An 18790-nucleotide genomic window follows, 5' to 3' on the forward strand; every position below is an offset into this window, starting at 1 on the left:
ATAACAACAATGAACAATTGTTAGCGTTTGTTGAACACGTACAATGTGCCAAACTCTTTTCTAGGAACTTGACATGTGTCATTTAATCATCATTAGAACACTATGAAGTTAAAATTACAATCTCTCCAATTTATAGGATATAAACCCAGGCTTCTTAACCAATACCCTGTACGGCTCTTAAAAGAGTAAAAACTAGGCTAATGTTCACAGGTGAGAACAACTTGCAAAGTGGCGAGAAATTCTCTATGGGTCATCTGTGAACAGGGACACTGACAGCCTTTGTTCCATGCTACATATTCAAAGACTTTGTAGCACTAACATCCTTAGAAGACAGAGATATTAACTCTCAATGGATTGTGCTTCCTCTTGGCCTGGAGAGGCCAGAAATCAGCACCCAACCACATCTCAAGTCTGCATCAGGATGTAGCCTCTGGAACTAAGAGTAAAGGGCAGGCATGGTCTCAGCCCTTTATATAAGATTCAGATTCTCTAAGCGCAGAGTTCCTCCTCATACTCAGCCCCAAAGAGAATAAACTATACTCTCTGAAAAGGTTTGTAGTTGCTTGACGAGCCCAATTTACAAGCTGCTTGGCAAACAGACTAAATCTGCAACTGTTTTCCTGGCCCTCTTCACGTCACCCTGTGGGGATGGGATCCAGGGAAGCAGCACAAGAAAATGCTGGTACTCTGGCTACTGCTATGAATGTGAATAACACATTTCTTTGTCTCACTGTCAGGAGTTTCATATTTTCTGCCAGCATCTATGAAACTGTGGCAGGCTAACTGTTCAGCTTACAAGAAGGGGAAAATCTTAGACTCATCACTGCTCTGGCCACCACCTTAAGAGTCACCAGGAGCACTACATTCTCTCTGTGTTCAGAAGATCATGTCTGCTGTGCCTGGGTGGGACCGAAAAGCCTCAAAGTTCTCACTGGAAATCTCCTTGGCTGTAGCTGGAGTCAGAGCAGATGAGAGTGATGGGCACTCCTCTTGCTGTCCATGACTGGGGTCCATTTAGCTTAAAAGTGACTCAGATGAGAGGACGCTGGGTTGGTTTATAACTCACCACTTGCTTCACCACAACTTTCTCTTTCTCTTTTCTCTTTTCTTTCTTTCAACTTTCCTTGATGCTTCTAGGCAGGAAAGAGGAAAGAAGCGCAGGTTTTGCTCTCCCAAAATGTCTCAGGAGAACGGGTCGCTGCTAGAGGATGTGAAGATAATTCTCATTAATAGTCTGGTACAGCTGACAGCAGCCTTCCTGGTCATCAGATCCCAGCCCCTGCCCACTTCACCAGTTCAGCACTGCGCTATGAGGCCCCAGAGGTCAGGATCCTCTCTGCTATGACTAGCTGACCCACAGTCTAGTACAGGCTTAACACTTGCATTCTTCTGCTCAATTAATTAAAAGTGAAAACTATCATTACACCTGGGATTGTGAGGATGGGGACTAAAGAAAGATATTCCCTGGACACAGCTCTGACCACCCAGCTCCCTCTGGGAATCCCTGGGCCAAGGCCATAACAGTAGGAGTAGCTAGAAGGGAGCACAGTCTTTATCACGGCTCCCTGAGCCTCCTAAGCCACACAGAGGCACAGAGTGCGGCCCCAAGACATGCCTTAGCTTCGGACCAGAGAGGCCAGCAGTCAGCACCCAGGCCGCATCTCAAGTCGGCTGCAAAGTGTGGCTTCTCTGCATCTACATAACTCCCCTCTGGCCCAGGACCTCAGCATCCAGCCCAGCTCTACTCCTTCTGCTCCACTGCACACCTCAGGTGAGCTGAAGAAACTGCGGCTCCTGAGTGACTGACCTGCACTCGGCCCTCTGCTGGCCAAAGAGAGGAACAGCAGGAGATAGAATCTGGCCCCCGGCCCCTAAGGGGAAAGGAGAGGCACAGGGTCATTGGCTTGTCCATCTTTTCCTTCCATCCTTGCTCTTTGAACTTTCTGAGTAAGGAAACCTCAAATGGAAAGTGATGGGCTTATGAACATTCTGGAACCTCCTGGAATAGCCCCCACCTCTATCCAATGCTACAAATCCTTAAGAGGCCATGGGCCCCTTTCTCTGAAACTTCCCATCTCTGAGACCAAGACCAGACCTGAGCTGGCATCATGGCTCCCCACACACTCGGATCTTGTCTCAGACTCAGAAAAACCTTCCTCACAGCACGGAGAGCTCCCTCCTTCCTTCCTCACAGATGCCAGGAGCTGAGAGTTCCCAGCCAAGTGGAGATTCAGAGCTACTGCCTCTGCAGAGAGTCCTGAGGTGGGTGAAGTGCTGAACCTTTATAGGGAGAGCAAACCACGAGGGCCCTGCCGAGCCCTGCTCACTTCAGGCTGCAGGTCCCGCCCTCGGGAGTCCTTCCCTTGAAGGTCCCGGGGCCTTGAACCCTGGCACTGAGAAGGAATGTGTGACTGGCTGGAGGGGCAGGGAGCAGTGCCCTTGGTCACACTGGTGACACTATCGTCTGAGGAGGGGGAACCCTGCTGGGTCAGAGCACATATAGTGTTACATTCTGTAACAGACTTTCAGGATGGATGGGACCTTACAGTTCTTCCCTGCAACCTGTCCTGCTCCCACCTCAGTCAGATGCTCCAGTGCCTCACACACCTCTGTCAAGACGGCATCCTTCAAGTCTCTCCTGAAACTTCTCCGTGAAGCCTTCCCTGACACACCCACCCACAGGCAAAGCTGATGGATTTTTCCCCTGTCCTACTACTGGACTTTGTCCCAACCCAGATTGTGACATGTTTCACACCGTCATGTCATCTTTTATTTACTTTTTGTTTAGAAATAATCGAAAATTTACAGAACATTGCAAAAATAAAAATAACACAAAAACTCATATATAGCTTTTACCTAGATTCACCTATTGTTAGTATTTTACCCCATTTGCTTTATCATGTATGCCCTCTCTTTATGCATACACAAACACACTTTTTTCTGAACAAGTTGAGGTAAGTTACATACATGAAGACCCTTTCCCCTAGATAAGTGTGTATTTGCCTAATAGCAATATCCTCATATATAACCACATGCAATTATCAACTTAATACTGATAACAGATGTTCTATTTTTGCTCCTTAATCTTCAGTTGGCAATTTTTTTTAATTTTGTAACTTTATATTGTTTCCCATGGAAGTAAATGAACTTCATGATAAATTCTAAGTCTATGATTCTGTGCTGAGCCTAGGCTGGCCCTGAGAAAACCGAAGTCCTTGTCTCCACTGAGCAAAATATGTGGGCAGTGGCATCACTGGACTTTCCTCCTAAAGGACTCAACAGCAATCCCCAGGGAGTTTACAAAACAAGCACAGGATCACAACTTAGCAGGGAAGTCCTCATTCCAAGAAGCTCATCGAGGGAGGGAGACAGTAAGGAAAAGTTCCTCCACCCCTTGGAAGGAGAACTCAGGGGCTGTTCTGGTCTGATGATTAAGTCTCCCACCCCTTTCCCTTTGGGGCTGCAAGGCTATTGTAGAACTATCTCTCCTTTCAATCATGTCCATCTTTGCTTTATATATTTTAATGGTCTATTATTAGTTGCATAAATGTTTATAATTGCTATGTCTTCTTGCTGTATTGAAACTTTATTAATATATAATGTCCTTTGTCTCTTGAAACTTTTTTAAATTTAAAGTCTATTTTGTCTGATATTAGCGTACCGACCCTGCCCTCTTTTTGTTAATATTTGCATGGAATATCTTTTTCCCTCTTTTCACTTTTATTTACTTTCAACACATTTGCATCTTCAGATCTAAAGTGAGTTTCCTGGAGACAGTATAAACTTGGATCATGATTTTTTAATCCATTCTGCCAATCTCTATCTTTTGATTGGAGAATTTAATCCATTTACATTTCAAGTAATCACTGATAAGGAGGGACTTACTTCTGTCGTTTTGCTTTGTTTTCCATATGCCTTATAGATTTTCATTTCTCTTCTCCTGCATTACTGTCTTCTTTTGAGTTTAGTTTATAAAATTTTTTGTAGTGAAACGTTTAAATTCTTTTCTCATTTCCTTTTGTGTATATCCTATGGTTATTTTATTTGTGCTTGACATGGAGATTACATGTAACATACTGAAGCTATAACATCATATTTGAATGTATACCAGCTTAACTTCAATATCATATAAAAACTCTCTTCCTTTATAGCTCTCCACCCCTCAGTTGTTGTTGTCACAAAATTACATCTAACATTGTGGTCCAAAAACATAAACTAATAATGTTTTTAATGCATTAGTCTCTTAAACTATGTAAAAACAAGTGTACTCTTAGTGTTTGAATTATTTGCTTACATGGATGTCTCTCCCTGCCGTTCCCCTGACTTTGCCCTCTTTCCCACTGCACTCTACAACTCAATGAACATGTCTTTGTTTTCTTTAAATCTGTTTCAGAGTTTACCACAATGCATGGCACAGTGATTCTTCAGCAGCAGAAAGGCCCAAAAATGTCTTTTTAATGAGTGAGTGAAATTGAATTGAAGTAGACTTTTCAAAACTCTCAAGAATAAAATATAATAATAGCTAGTATGTATCAAGCAGTTAGCATAAGCTGGGCACTCTTATAAGGGGTGTAATGTTATTCCATTTAATTTTTAAAAAACAATATGTGAGGACTTTACCATTATTATCTGTATTTTATTATTATGTGTATGATCTGTATTCAGTTAAAGAAACTGAGACTCAGATATATGGATAACTTTCCAAGGACCAGGTGAGTTTAGGGAGCCAAGATTTAGACTAAAGACATCTATAAACATTTTTGAAGTTATCTATATTGTCTGTCTGATAACTTTGTGTCAATTTTTATTTCTACCAGTAGAGATTTAAAGGGTCCATTTCTTTCCTTTTCTTTTATTGAGGTGTAATTGACATACAATATTATATTACTTTTAGGGGTACAACATATTGATTCAGCATTTATGTACATTGCAAAATGGTCACCACAATAAGTCTAATTACCATCTGTTACCTTACAAAGTTAATACAATATTATTGACTATATAACCCATGCGATACATTACAACCCCATGACTTGCTTTTTTTTTTTGCGGTACACGGGCCTCTCAGTGTTGTGGCCTCTCCCGTTGCGGAGCACAGGCTCCGGACGCGCAGGCTCAGTGGTCATGGCTCACGGGCACAGCCGCTCTGCAGCATGTGGGATCTTCCCGGACCGGGGCACAAACCCATGTCCCCTGCATCGGCAGGTGGACTCTCAACCACTGCGCCACCAGGGAAGCCCTTGCTTTTTTTATAACTGGAAATTTGTACTCAATCTTCTTCACCTACTTTGCTCCCCCAAGCCCCCTCCCCTCTGGCAACCACTAATCTGTCCTAAAAGAGTCCGTTTCTGGGCTTCCCTGGTGGCGCAGTGGTTGAGAGTCCGCCTGCCAATGTAGGGGACGCAGGTTCGTGTCCCAGTCCAGGAAGATCCCACATGCCGCGGAGCGGCTGGGCCCGTGAGCCATGGCCACTGAGCCTGCGCGTCCGGAGCCTGCGCTCCACAACGGGAGAGGCCACAGCAGTGAGAGGCCCGCGTAATGCAAAAAAAAAAAAAAAAAGAGTCCGTTTCTTGAACCCCTAGTCAAGGATTATATTTGGCTACAAATAATAGAAAAACTTATAGCAGCTTAAATAGTTCAGGGGGTTATTTATCACAAAACAAAATTTCCAGGGGTAGACAATGGAGGACTGATATGAGACACAACAGTCTCAAGAGGGTACTTGACTTCTTTGATGTTCCTGCTTCACCATCCTTTGTATATATATATTTTTCAGCCTCATGAACACAGAATGGTTACTGTCTCTCCAATTATCATATCTGTATTCCAGGGAGAAAGAAGAAAAAATAATGCACAAAGAGCAATTAGACTTCTGTTCACTAGCATTTGTTACATGGCAATTTCTAGATAGTAAGGAGGCTGAGAATTTGAATATTTTGCTACTGACATTTAAAAAACAAGGAGAAAAAATGGGATTGGAGTCATGAGCTGAGTCCACCATTAGAAGGTATGATTTATCATGTTTTTATCAATTTTTAATTTTTTTTAAAAGCAAACTTCTCATCTACATTTCTTTGATTATTAATGAAGTTGAACAATGGTAACTTTGGAATTCTGATCTTAGTTGTACTAAACCTAGAAAATAATTTAGAAACAATGGTCATTTTTAAATGCTTATTCTATCATGAAACTTTGTCTCTCCATTTATTTTATTTACAACTCCTTTTCTTTAATGGCTCATTGTCTATAAATCTGATTCTCAAACCATTGTTCTCTCTCAAGGGTGATATTTCAGGCAGTGTCATTGGAGAGATCCCTTTGACGTCTCTATATAGTCATGAAGAGAACTCTCTCAGGTAGCTGAGACCACATCTGTTTTTACTCACTATTCTATCCTCAGTGCCTACCAGGTAGTAGGTGTTCAAAAAATTATTAAATCCATGCTTTAATAAATGAATGTGTGAGAGGGCAGACAGCAGAAGCAAAAAGAACTACAATCCTGCAGCCTGTGGAACAAAACAGAAAGAGAGACAAGATGAAAAGGCAGAGGGTCATGTACCAGATGAAGGAACAAAATAAAACCCCAGAAAAATAACTAAATGAAGTGGAGGTAGGCAACCTTCCAGAAAAAGAATTCAGAATAATGATAGTAAAGATGATCGAGGACCTTGGAAAAAGAATGGAGGCAAAGATCAAGAAGATGCAAGAAATGTTTAACAAAGACCTAGAAGAATTAAAGAACAACAAACAGAGATGAACGGTACAATAACTGAAATGAAAACTACTCTAGAAGGAATCAATAGCAGAATAACTGAGGCAGAAGAACGTATAAGTGACCTGGAAGACAGATGGTGGAATTCACTGCTGCAGAACAGAATAAAGAAAAAAGAATGAAAAGAAATGAAGACAGTCTAAGAGACCTCTGGGACAACATTAAACACAAAAACATTCACATCATAGGGGTCGCAGAAGGAGAAGAGAGAGAGAAAGGACCCGAGAAAATATTTGAAGAGATTATAGTCAAAAACTTCCCTAACATGGGAAAGGAAATAGCCACCCAAGTCCAGGAAGCGCAGCGAGTCCCATACAGGATAAACCCAAGGAGAAACACACCAAGACACATAGTAATCAACTGGGCAAAAATTAAAGACAAAGAAAAATTATTAAAAGCAGCAAGGGAAAAATGACAAATAATATACAAGGGAACTCCCAGAAGGTTAAGAGCTGATTTCTCAGCAGAAACTCTACAAGCCAGAAGGGAGTGGCATAATAAACTTAAAGAGATGAAAGGGAAGAACCTCCAACCAAGATTACTCTACCCAGAAAGGATCTCATTCAGATTCGATGGAGAAATCAAAAGCTTTACAGACAAGCAAAAGCTAAGAGAATTCAGCACCACCCAACCAGCTCTACAACAAATGCTAAAGGAACTTCTTTAAGTGGGAAACACAAGAGAAGAAAAGGACCTACAGAAACAAGCCCAAAACAATTAAGAAAATGGTCATAGGAACATACATAACGATAATTACCTTAAACATGAATGGATTAAATGCTCCAACCAAAAGACACAGGCTTGCTGAATGGATACAAAAACAAGACCCATATTTATGCTGTCTACAAGAGACCCACTTCAGAACTAGGGACACATTCAGACTGAAAGTGAGGGGATGGAAAAAGATATTCCACACAAATGGAAATCAAAAGAAAGCTGGAGTATCAATACTCATAGCAGATAAAATAGGCTTTAAAATAAAGAATGTTACAAGAGACAAGGAAGGACACTACATAATGATCAAGGGATCAATCCAAGAAGAAGATGTAACAATTATAAATACATATACACCCAACATAGGAGCACCTCAATACATAAGGCAATTGCTAACAGCTATAAAAGAGGAAATCGACAGTAACACAGTAATAGTGGAGGACTTTAACACCTCAATTACACCAATGGACAGACCATCTAAAATGAAAATAAATAAGGAAACAGAAGCTTTAAATGACACAATAGACCATATAGATTTAATTGATATTTATAGGCCATTCCATACAAAAAGAGCAGGTTACAATTTCTTCTCAGGTGCACACAGAACATTCTCCAGGATAGATCACATCTTGGGTCACAAATCAAACCTCAGTAAATTTAAGACAATTGAAATCATATCAAGTATCTTTTCTGACCACAATGCTATGAGATTAGAAATGAATTACAGGGAAAAAAAAAAACGTGAAAAACACAAACACATGGAGACTAAACAATACATTACTAAATAACCAAGAGAACACTGAAGAAATCAAAGAGGAAATCAAAAAATACCTAGAGAAAAATGACAATGAAAACACGATGATCCAAAACCTATGGGATGCAGCAAAAGCAGTTCTAAGAGGGAAGTTTATAGATATACAAGCCTACCTCAAGAAAAAAGAAACATCTCAAATAAACAATCTAACCTTACACCTAAAGGAACTAGAGAAAGAAGAACAAACAAAACCCAAAGTTAGCAGAAGGAAAGAAATCATAAAGATCAGAGCACAAATAAATGAAATAGAAACACAGAAAATAATAGCAAAGGTCAATAAACTAAAAGCTGGTTCTTTGAGAAGATAAACAAAATTGATAAACCATTAGCCAGACTCATCAAGATAAAGAGGTAGAGGACTCAAATTAATAAAATTAGAAATGAAAAAGGAGAAGTTACAACAGACACCGCAGAAATACAAAGCATCCTAAGAGACTACTACAAGCAACTATATGCCAATAAAATGGACAACCTGGAAGAAATGGACAAATTCTTAGAAAGGGTATAACCTTCCCAGACAGAACCAGGAAGAAATAGAAAATATGAACAGACCAATCACAAGTAATGAAATTTAAACTGTGATTAAAAGTCTTCCAACAGGGGCTTCCCTGGTGGCGCAGTGGTTGAGAGTCTGCCTGCCGATGCAGGGGACATCGACGGTTTTGAGCCCTGGTCTGGGAGGATCCCACATGCTGCGGAGCAATTGGGTCCGTGAGCCACAACTACTGAGCCTGCGCGTCTGGAGCCTGTGCTCCGCAACGGGAGAGGCCACAACAGTGAGAGGCCTGAGTACCGCAAAAAAAAAATAATGAAAACACAAATGATTGAAGACTACACCAAAGTTGTATTGCCCAACTTATTTCTAACTTAGTTGATTTATTCCAGAAGGCCCTTCCTGACTACTATATAAATCTCTATCCCACAAATGCTCTTTGGTTTTTGTTTTAATTTAATTAATTAATTTATTTTTGCCTGTGTTGGGTCTTTGTTGCTGCACGAGCTTCCTCTAGTTACAGTGAGCGGGGGCTACTCTTCATTGCGGTGCTCGGGCTTCTCATTGCAGTGGCTTCTCTTGTTGCGGAGCACGGGCTTTAGGCGTGCGGGCTTCAGTAGTTGTGGTTCACGGGCTCTAGAGCACAGGCTCAGTAGTGGTAGTGCACGGGCTTAGTTGCTCCAAAGCATGTGGGATCTTCCTGGACCAGGGCTCGAACCCGTGTCCCCTGCATTGGCAGGCAGATTCTTAACCACTGCGCCACCCAGGAAGTCCCTATATTTATTTTCATACTGTTAGAGGTATATCTTCAGGGTAAATTCCTAGATTGAATTTGAATAGGATTGAAACCAAGTTCCCCTAAAACTGAATTCTCCTGCTCAGTTTATGATTAACCTCTCAATCCAAAACTTTATTCACTTTCTTGTCCCATCCCTGTTCCCCTCAGGATTGAGAAGTATCAAAGAAAAGGAGGAGATTGAAAAATGAGCAGGACCCTGCAGGGAATTCCCAGGTACAAAAAGTCCTCCTTGTCCCCTGTTTCTTGTTTGTAGAAAAAGGATTTTGTCCCTTAGGCTTTCTCTGAGTTCCAAAGAGCAGACTCAAACAGTTACATATTAGGGAAGTGAGGGGATGCAGAAAAAAGGAAAAGCAGTCAAGCAAGAAAAGTAATGATTGCTTAACAATATTTCAGCCACAGAACAGTGTTCTATTTCCTCCTCGAGGGAGTAGATAACAATCTGATGCATATCTTTGAGTTGTTCTGTAGAAACTAGGACACTCCCCCTCCCCCGCGCCCCCAGGTATAGGATGGTGACTACATGCTGACGACAAGCACATAGACCCCAGACTGGTTGGAACCAGAAGGTTGGTGATTAAGATTCCTGAAACATCAGGAATTCCCTGGCAGGCCAGGAGTTAGGACTCTGCGCTTCCACTGCAGGGGACACAGGTTCGATTCCCTGGTCAGGGAACTAGGATCCTGCAAGCCACATAGAGTGGGAAAAAAAAAAAAGATTCCTGAAACATCACCCTGTTACCTCACCACCAACCAGTCAGAAGAAATTCCATGAGCTGCAATCCTCACCCCGAATGTTGCCTTTAAAAACCCTTTCCTGAAAGACATCGGGAGTTCGGGTCTTTTGACCACAGGCTGCCCATTCTCCTTGCTTGGTGCCCTGCAATAAATGCTGTACTTTGCTCCACCACAACCTGATATCAGTAGATTGACTTTGCTGCATGGCAGGTGAGTGGACCTGAGTTTGGTTTGGTAACATGATGGCCAGGTCAAATTTTAAATGTATATGTACTTTTGTTACGATATTGACAAATCGCCCTACCTTTTGGTTTGTGTGGGTGTGTGTCTGTGTGTTTTTAAATATTTATTTATTTATTTGGCTGCATCAGCTCAGTAGTTGCAGTGCGTGGGTGCCCTGAGGCATGTGGGATCTTAGTTCCCCGATTAGGGATCGAACTGTGTCCCCTGCATTGGAAGGTGGATTCTTAACCACTGGACCACCAGGGAAGTCCCGCCTCCCTTTTGTATTCACACCAACAACATACGAGTGTCTGTTTCCCCCACAGCCTTGATGACCAAGTGTATTATCAAATGAAGGGGAGAAGAAAATGCCACCCCAAAATATGTCTTTTTGGTATTGAGGAGGAAGAAATTTTCCTCTACCCAACTAGGTTTTTCTGGCTGGTCTAAGAAATAAATTGACATGAGACAGATTAACAGGAGCAAATCAAACCAATTTAATTAATAACATGTATACAGGGCAGAGACACAGGAAAACTGAGTAACTCACCAAAATGGCCAAAGCCCTCACCTTAAATACCATCCTCAGCTAAAGTCAAAAGAGAACGTTTAGGATAGGGGCTGTCGGTTATGGGAAGCTACCGGGAACAGCACAGTAAACAAGGGTGATTGTGATGCAGATTTAAGTCATTGCCTTCTCCATTCCTAAGAGTTTCAGAGATTTGATCCTCTTCCTGTTCCAAGTACAGAGAAGATACACCCTTACAAATGGAGATTTCCCTCACAAATGTAAATGTTTCTTACAAAAGGGCAACTCCTACTTGGTTTTCAGAGCCCTTCCCATGTCTGCTGTTCCTCAGAAAACAACCAGCTCCAAACAATAAATATGCCAATGAGACATATTTTAAAGCGGCAAATTCTGCTCCCCTACATTGACATAAGGATTATCTTGAGTTGCTTACTTTTTAAAAACAGCAGACACAGGAAAACTCTGAAAACCAAGTAGAATTTCTCTTTGTAAGAGAAATTTGCATGTTGAAGGGAAATCTCCATCTGTAAGGGTGACCCTTTCTGTACCAAGAAGAGGAGCATGACCCAGTCTCTAGAAACCTCTTATCAATGGAGACAGCACAGACTTAAATCTGCATAACAAACCTTACTCTTTTTACTGTGTTTTGCCTGAAAACCTCCCATAACTAGCTCTGCGTCCCCAACACCCCCAACATTTTGTATCTTTAGCTAGAGATAGTATTTAAGGTGAGAGCTTCAGCCATTTTGGCGAGTTTTCCTGGAACTCCCCCATGTGTACTGGAGGTATATGTTATTAAACTTCTGTTCTTTCTCCTGTTAATCTTTTTAATGTTGGAGGGAGGGGGGTTCCTCAACCAAGAACTTGGAAGGGTAGAGGTAAAGTATTCTTTCCTCCCCCAAGCTTTTTAAGTTTTTCCGGGGCTTCCCTGCTGACGCAGTGGTTAAAAATCCGCCTGCCAGTGCACGGGACACCAGTTCAAGTCCTGGTCCGGGAAGATCCCACATGGTGCAGAGCAGCTAAGCCTGTGCGCCACAACTACTGAGACTGTACTTTAAAGCCCGCGTGCCACAATTACTCAAGCCCGTGCACCTAGAGCCCGTGCTCCACAGCAAGAGAAGCCACCACAGTGAGAAGCCCACGCACCGCCACGAAGAACCAACGCAGCCAATAATAAATAAATAAATAAAATAATAATAAATTTTGCCAATCTGATAAGTGAAGTTAACTATTTTTTTATTTTATTTTATTTTTTTGCGGTACGCGGGCCTCTCACTGTTGTGGCCTCTCCCGTTGCGGAGTACAGGCTCCGGACGCACAGGCTCAGTGGTCAAGGCTCATGGGCCCAGCTGCTCCGTGGCATGTGGGATCTTTTCGGACCGGGGCACGAACCCGCGTCCCCTGCACCGACAGGCGTACTCTCAACCACTGCGCCACCAGGGAAGCCCAAGTTAACTATTTTTAATTCCTCATACTTAACTCTATGTCCAGGAAATCATGCCTGTAACAGCATCACGTTTGGAAGAATAGCCTTGCCAGAAGGGTCTAGCTCCACCTGGTGGTTACATATCTAGTTGCAGGAAAAGTACTGTACCTTTACTTCAGGGATATTTGTGCCTTTGCACATTTGCTTACCTCTTAAATCTCCTGCCCCTTCTTCCCTAATGAAAAAAACTTGTATTCTAACCCCTTTCCTATTGGCTACAGCATGTGCCATATGCCAAACTTTGTGAGTTAAATGACCACTAAAATAATCCACACCCACAGTTTGCTGTTTACATTAACCTGGCTTCACTATGTGAAGGTCTGCATTAACAAGACCTTACTAACCCAGGAAACTCTTGCCCAGGAACAAGACATCCCGACAAAGTGTCCTTAGCGTAAAATGACTCATCAAACAAGAGTAGCTAGGAAACCCTTCCCTAGCAAATATTTCCCACCAATCCCAAATTATTTTGCCACAGAGTATGCCTAATCTATCAGCAACCCCTGCCTCCCCCCACAGTGAAATACCCCCTGTAAACCAGACTCCAGAATTCCCATCAATACCCTACCTTTGCACCCCCATTCTGAGACTCTATTAAGACTTTATCAATGGCGTTCTCTCTGTTACTCCAATAAGCAAGGAACTCGGTTTTGCCTTACCAACAGATTATTTTGTGGTATTTTGGGGGAGCCAGCTTTCAACTTAAGAGAGAGAGTAGTACGTTTATCACCAAGTTCCAGACAGGGGAAAGGTAAGGGATTGGCCTTTGTCATGCCAGACATTGGGCTTCACCCTCTTACCAACCTCATTTCACAAGTACACCTAAAGTTTAGTCCTTTTGTCCATCAGACTCTTTAAAATATTAGAGGGTGCCTTGGTCCATTTAGGCTGCTATAACAAAATATCATAGACTGGGTAGCTTATGAACAACAGTAATTTATTCCTCACACTTCTAAAGGCTGGAAGTCTGAGATTGTTACTGAGTCCACGCTCACTCTGCTCACCTCACGACAGGCCAATAAATCAGGAGACGAGTTGTTGAGGCAAGGAATAATGACTTTATTCGGAAAGCCGCAGACTGAGAAGATGGCAGACTAGTGTCCCCAGAGAACCATCTTATCGGGGTCTGAATGTCAGTTTCTTTTATAGAGCAGAGAGGGAGAGGAGGTGAGGAAGTAAAGTAAAAAGGCCATTAGTTTTGCCTGGCTTGGCCAGCATATGGGAGGGGATGTGTTAGTTTCTTCTTTTCTGCAGCCATTCACAGGTGGGCAGGGTTCCCTGAGGCAGGCCATTATGTATGATTATAATAACAAAAGCAAAGAAAAGCAAAGGTTAAAGTCAAAGAAACATATGCAACATGGAGTCAGATTTTGCTCTTGCCTGTTACAAGATCAGGGTGCCAGTGTGGTTGAACGAGGGCTCTCTTCCTCATTGCAGACTTTTCCTTGTATCCTGCATGGTGGAAGGGGCCAGGGAGCGCTGTGGAGCCTGTTTTATAAGAGCACGAGTCCCGTTCTTGAAGGCTCCACCCTCATGACTTAAGCATCTGCTAAAGGCCCCACCTCCTAATACCATCACCTTTGGGGGTTTGGCTTTCAGCATATGAATTTGGGTGGAGCACAAACCTTCAGACCATAGCGGAGGGCAACTTTAGACCACCTGGACCTTAGGCTCTTTTCCAATGTTGGAGACTAGAGATTGTCAGCACCTGCTTCCCCCACTAGCCAGCTTCTTTCCCCCCAACCTATTTTCCTTTTATTTCTTCTTTTCTTTTTTTCCTTCTCTCTTCTACATGCCCAAGGCCTAAAGGTGACACTATAAGGCCCTATCTCAGGACTAAACAAGTTTTCAGTGAATAGGAAATTTGACCTGCATCCGTAAAAAATGCTTTCTTGAAACTGACTTCAGATCCAGCCCTGGATTCTGCAGACACCACAGGGAGCCACAGGCAAGAGCCCCAAGTTGTGTCCTCCTGGTATCACTCACACTGAATCTATGAGAGTGACACCTCTGGCCTGCAATGCCTCCTAACATGACATCTCTTACCCGTGAATTTTCCAAAAAGCCTCTGGAGTTGTGTACCGAGTGACAGTGCTGGGGTGGTTTAGGGAAGCTTTCCAATAGCTCTTTTCCATATAGATAAGTATGTTTCTGTAACCTTGGTAGAGGTAGAATAGTGAGTCTTTAGAATTTGGGCTCTTGGAGCCTGTCTGTCTGGGTTGGCATTCTGGCTCTACGACTTACCCCTCTATGACCTTGGGCAAGGCACTAACTTCCTCCTGCCTCAATTCCTCATCTGAAAATGGGGATGAGAAGAGTACCTATCTTTTAGGTGTGAGGATTAAATGAGTTAGTACATTGGAAGGAATAGAACCGTGCCTGGCACTAATGAGCATTCCAGGCCAACTATTATTATGTAAACACTACACAAATACAGCTTCAGCTCCTGCCCTCCAACCAGATTGCTGCGCCCTAGGGAACAGCTTCAGCTAATTCACCTCTTCTGTGGTTCCGAAATGTGTAACCCCATGAGGGAAAATATAAGGCTGTTTTTCACCTAAATCTGCTTATCTAGAGCTCTAAAGAATGCTCATGTTTCTCACATCTTTTTTAATCTGGGATGGCTTTACCCAACAATGACATCTCTTTTCAGCCTGGACATCTTTAAGGATTTCGACCTGTGTTTTGTGGAGTACTCCTCTCCAAATATAGACATTGAAGGGTAGCAGAAAATGCCACCCCAAAATATGCCACTTTGGTACATTGATCATTTCGAGCTGAAGGGAATGAGAAGTGGATACAAGAAAAGCCCTCTGCCCTTCCCCTAGTTGCCTAAAAGCAGAACAGAAATTTGTAAAGGTGCCCACCTACCTTCTCTACCAGGAAGGACAGAAGTTAATCACCAGAGACAACTCTAGGCCTTTAGCCCAGAGATGGCACCAGAAGAAATCCACGTAACAAACCTAACCCTTATCTCTCATTAGTTTTTCCCATATACTTACTTTCCTACAATTTGCCAGCCTAGAAAGTCCTTTTCCTTTTGTCTCGTCACTTCTTTAAAAATGTATTTTTCTTTTGTTATGATGCTGTATATGCCCAAGTTCTAACCACTCTTTTGAGTTACTCATCTGAGTTCTCCCTGTGTATGCATGACACACGTTAATAAAGTCTGTTTCTTTGTCTCTCGTTAATCTGTCTTGTCAGTCTAATGATGGGGCCCCAACTGGAGAACCTAGGAGGGTAATGGGAAAAAGATATGTTTTTCTTCCCCTGCAGCATAGACTTCAGGTGTTCTGAGTGCAAACAGAATTGGAAGTCACAAACCTTTTAGGAATGTTGCCAAAACATTGGTGGAAAAGGGTGAGAGAGAGGGGGCTGAGGCTTTAGCTGTCCTTGCTCCTCCTTTATCCCTCTGGCCACACAGCTCTTGCCAGGCTCCTTTCACAGCAGGATAAAGGGACCTCATTCTCAGCACTCAGCCTTTCCTATATGGGTTGATGTCTCCCTGAGGAAGGTTTCAATGTGTTCCTTATTGGCCACCTCAGCATCTTAAACCGTGAGCTGGTCTCAGGGGTAGGAAGAGCAGCTCTGAAAATCCAGGAGCCCAGCCCACTTGGAAGGACTCAGCACACCAGAGGGAGGGAATGAGGCCACTTCGTTCTCTTCTCGGCCCTGTACCCTGTTCCACTGTCTCCACTGCCTATACACCAAGAACAAAATGCACGTTTAAAAATTCAGGGCCCGGGGTCCTCTGTCCCCGAGCTCCATTCAGCTTATTTTCATTTGGATTCCACACAAAAAAACAAGAGGTAATAATGCTGGTGACAGGGCTTCCCTGGTGGCGCGGTGGTTGAGAGTCCGCCTGCCGATGCAGGGGACACAGGTTCATGCCCCGGTCCAGGAGGATCCCACATGCCGTGGAGCGGCTGGGCCCGTGAGCCATGGCCGCTGAGCCTGCGCCTCCAGAGCCTGTGCTCCACAACGGGAGAGGCCACAACAGTGAGAGGCCCGCGTAGCACGAAAAATAATAATAATAATGCTGGTGACAGCCAAACATAGCAGCTCCTCAGTTATCTTGACTTATTTAGATCTGGGGACACGATACTCATTCATTCACCATTTATCGATTGGCATGATGTGCCAGGCACTGGGCACGTACCCTGACAAGCTCCCTGCCCTCAAGGAAGTTGGTGACATCAAACAAGGAACTATAAATAATAATTTATTACTGAAAATGACTGTAGTATTATTTCCACATAGTTTAAGAACCAACTAGAAACAGAAACTGGATTTAAGTGCTGTTCTAAAATAGTGGGGGTGAGTCTCCCTGCTAGTTAAAACACCCTCCTCCCACATCACTTCTCATTGACATATTGGTTTTCCATTCACTCCTTTCTCTCCTGCATGCTCCAATGATTTAGCTCTTATTCTTGTCCAGCTGCTCCCACTCACTCTGTTGTCTGAGTTTCTTTCTCCCCAGGGACGTTACAGACCCGGGCCAAAGAAATCTTAAAGTCTGCATTCAAAACCAAGTGAGGGGGGACTTCCCTGGTGACGCAGTGGTTAAGAATCTGCCTGCCAATGCAGGGGACACGGGTTCGAGCCCTGGTCCGGGAAGATCCCACATGCCGCAGAGCAACTAAGCCCGTGCGCCACAACTACTGAGCCTGCGCTCTAGAGCTCGTGTGCCACAACTACTGGAGCCCATGCTCTGCAACAAGAGAAGCCACCGCAGTGAGAAGCCCGCACACTGCGACAAAGAGTAGCCCCAGCTCGCTGCAACTAGACAAAGCCCGCACAGCAACGAAGACCCAACACGGCCATAAATAAATAATTTTTTTTAAGGGGGTTAGTTGCTTTCTTTTAACTTCAACTATGAATAAAATACCAACGGCCCTATCACTACGTGAAAAAGTGGTCTCGAATTTATGTGGAAGGGAAAGTAGACTATGGTGAATACATGGATAAAAATAATGTGAGGTGACAAGCAACAACGGTTATAACTGATAACATATTTCTGAGTAACCAGACAAAAGAGAAGGCATAGAGTGGATGATTCTTCTCTGGCCATTGTTTGGTACAGACTCATTTCCAAATGGTGTATAGTCTTTACAAAAGATCTGTTACTCGTGTCACAACATGTGAAAATCGTGAAATTCACATCTCAGTGTCGACAAATGAAGTTTTAGATGAATACAGCCACACTCATTCATTGTCTACGGATGCTTCCTTGCTACAACTGCAAAGTTGTGTAGAGACTGTGTGGCTCACAAAACCTAAAAAGTTATCCTGTAGAGGCAATTTTGAGCTGCTGGGCAGATACCATGAGCCAAGCTCACCCTCTCTATTTGAAAAAAAATTTATGGGGACTTCCCTGGTGGTCCAGTGGTTAGGGCTCTGTGCTTCCACTGTAGGGGGCAGGGGTTCGATCCCTGGTAGGAGAACTATGATCCTGCAAGCCTCACTGCACGGCCAAAAAAAAAAGAAAAAAAATTATAGAAAAGAAGTTGTCATTGAAATTAAACTGTGGCAGACATGTCCGAGGAATACTGTGGAGATCTGATCCCTTTATGAGCCCTGTGGTAGATGAACGTGTGGAGATGGTAACTAGTGGGCAACAGAAAAATACCAGAATGGTGGTAATACGAATAGTATCATCATGTTAGAAGACTTCCAGCGTTTATAACCAAAGGCTGTGTTCACCAGAGGAATCAATGGCTTCTGCACATCCCCCATCCAGAGCAACTGTTTTCCTGATATAAAAATCGGGTTGTGTACATTTTCTTATCAAACTTTCTTTTTAAAAACACCTTCGTGTTGAGGTCTATCCTGACGGGGCTTTTTCTGTAAACCTACACCGTTGGAAATGCCTCATAGAGTAATGGTGTGGTTTCCTTTACTCATAGAACTACCTGTTAGATCTGTGGGAAAGAACTACAAGACAGAGCTTCCAAGTAAACTATGAAAAACCTAACAAACGTTTTTAATCTTAGGTATTGGCGTATCCCAATGGTCTGTACTATTCTAGGGTGTGATGGCTTAGGAGTGAATATGATTTGAACCTAATACATTTTTAGAGGACGTCAAATTCAGAACGAGGCAGATCCATCTCCTGACTCTAAACATGGTCCTAAAGTAAATCGCTTGAGGAAATTGGATCCCAAAGATTACAGGTGGGGAATTTTGAAGTGTGTCCATATTCCACGGGAGATCAAAGAAGCCTAAC

At 43.0% G+C, this 18790-nt stretch overlaps 1 non-coding gene and 1 pseudogene across 1 annotated transcript; both read left to right on the forward strand.

The window, feature by feature from the left end:
• Positions 1-15200: 15200 nt before the first annotated feature.
• On the forward strand, positions 15201-18250 carry LOC132427001 (small nuclear ribonucleoprotein G-like; annotated as a pseudogene).
• Positions 18251-18380: 130 nt separating this feature from the next.
• Positions 18381-18511, forward strand: LOC132416560 (small nucleolar RNA SNORA18). The gene has a single exon (XR_009517645.1). It is a non-coding gene; the product is annotated as a small nucleolar RNA SNORA18 (small nucleolar RNA).
• Positions 18512-18790: the final 279 nt, after the last annotated feature.

This window comes from Delphinus delphis, chromosome 1 (genome assembly GCF_949987515.2).
Source record: "Delphinus delphis chromosome 1, mDelDel1.2, whole genome shotgun sequence".
Lineage (NCBI taxonomy): Eukaryota > Metazoa > Chordata > Mammalia > Artiodactyla > Delphinidae > Delphinus > Delphinus delphis.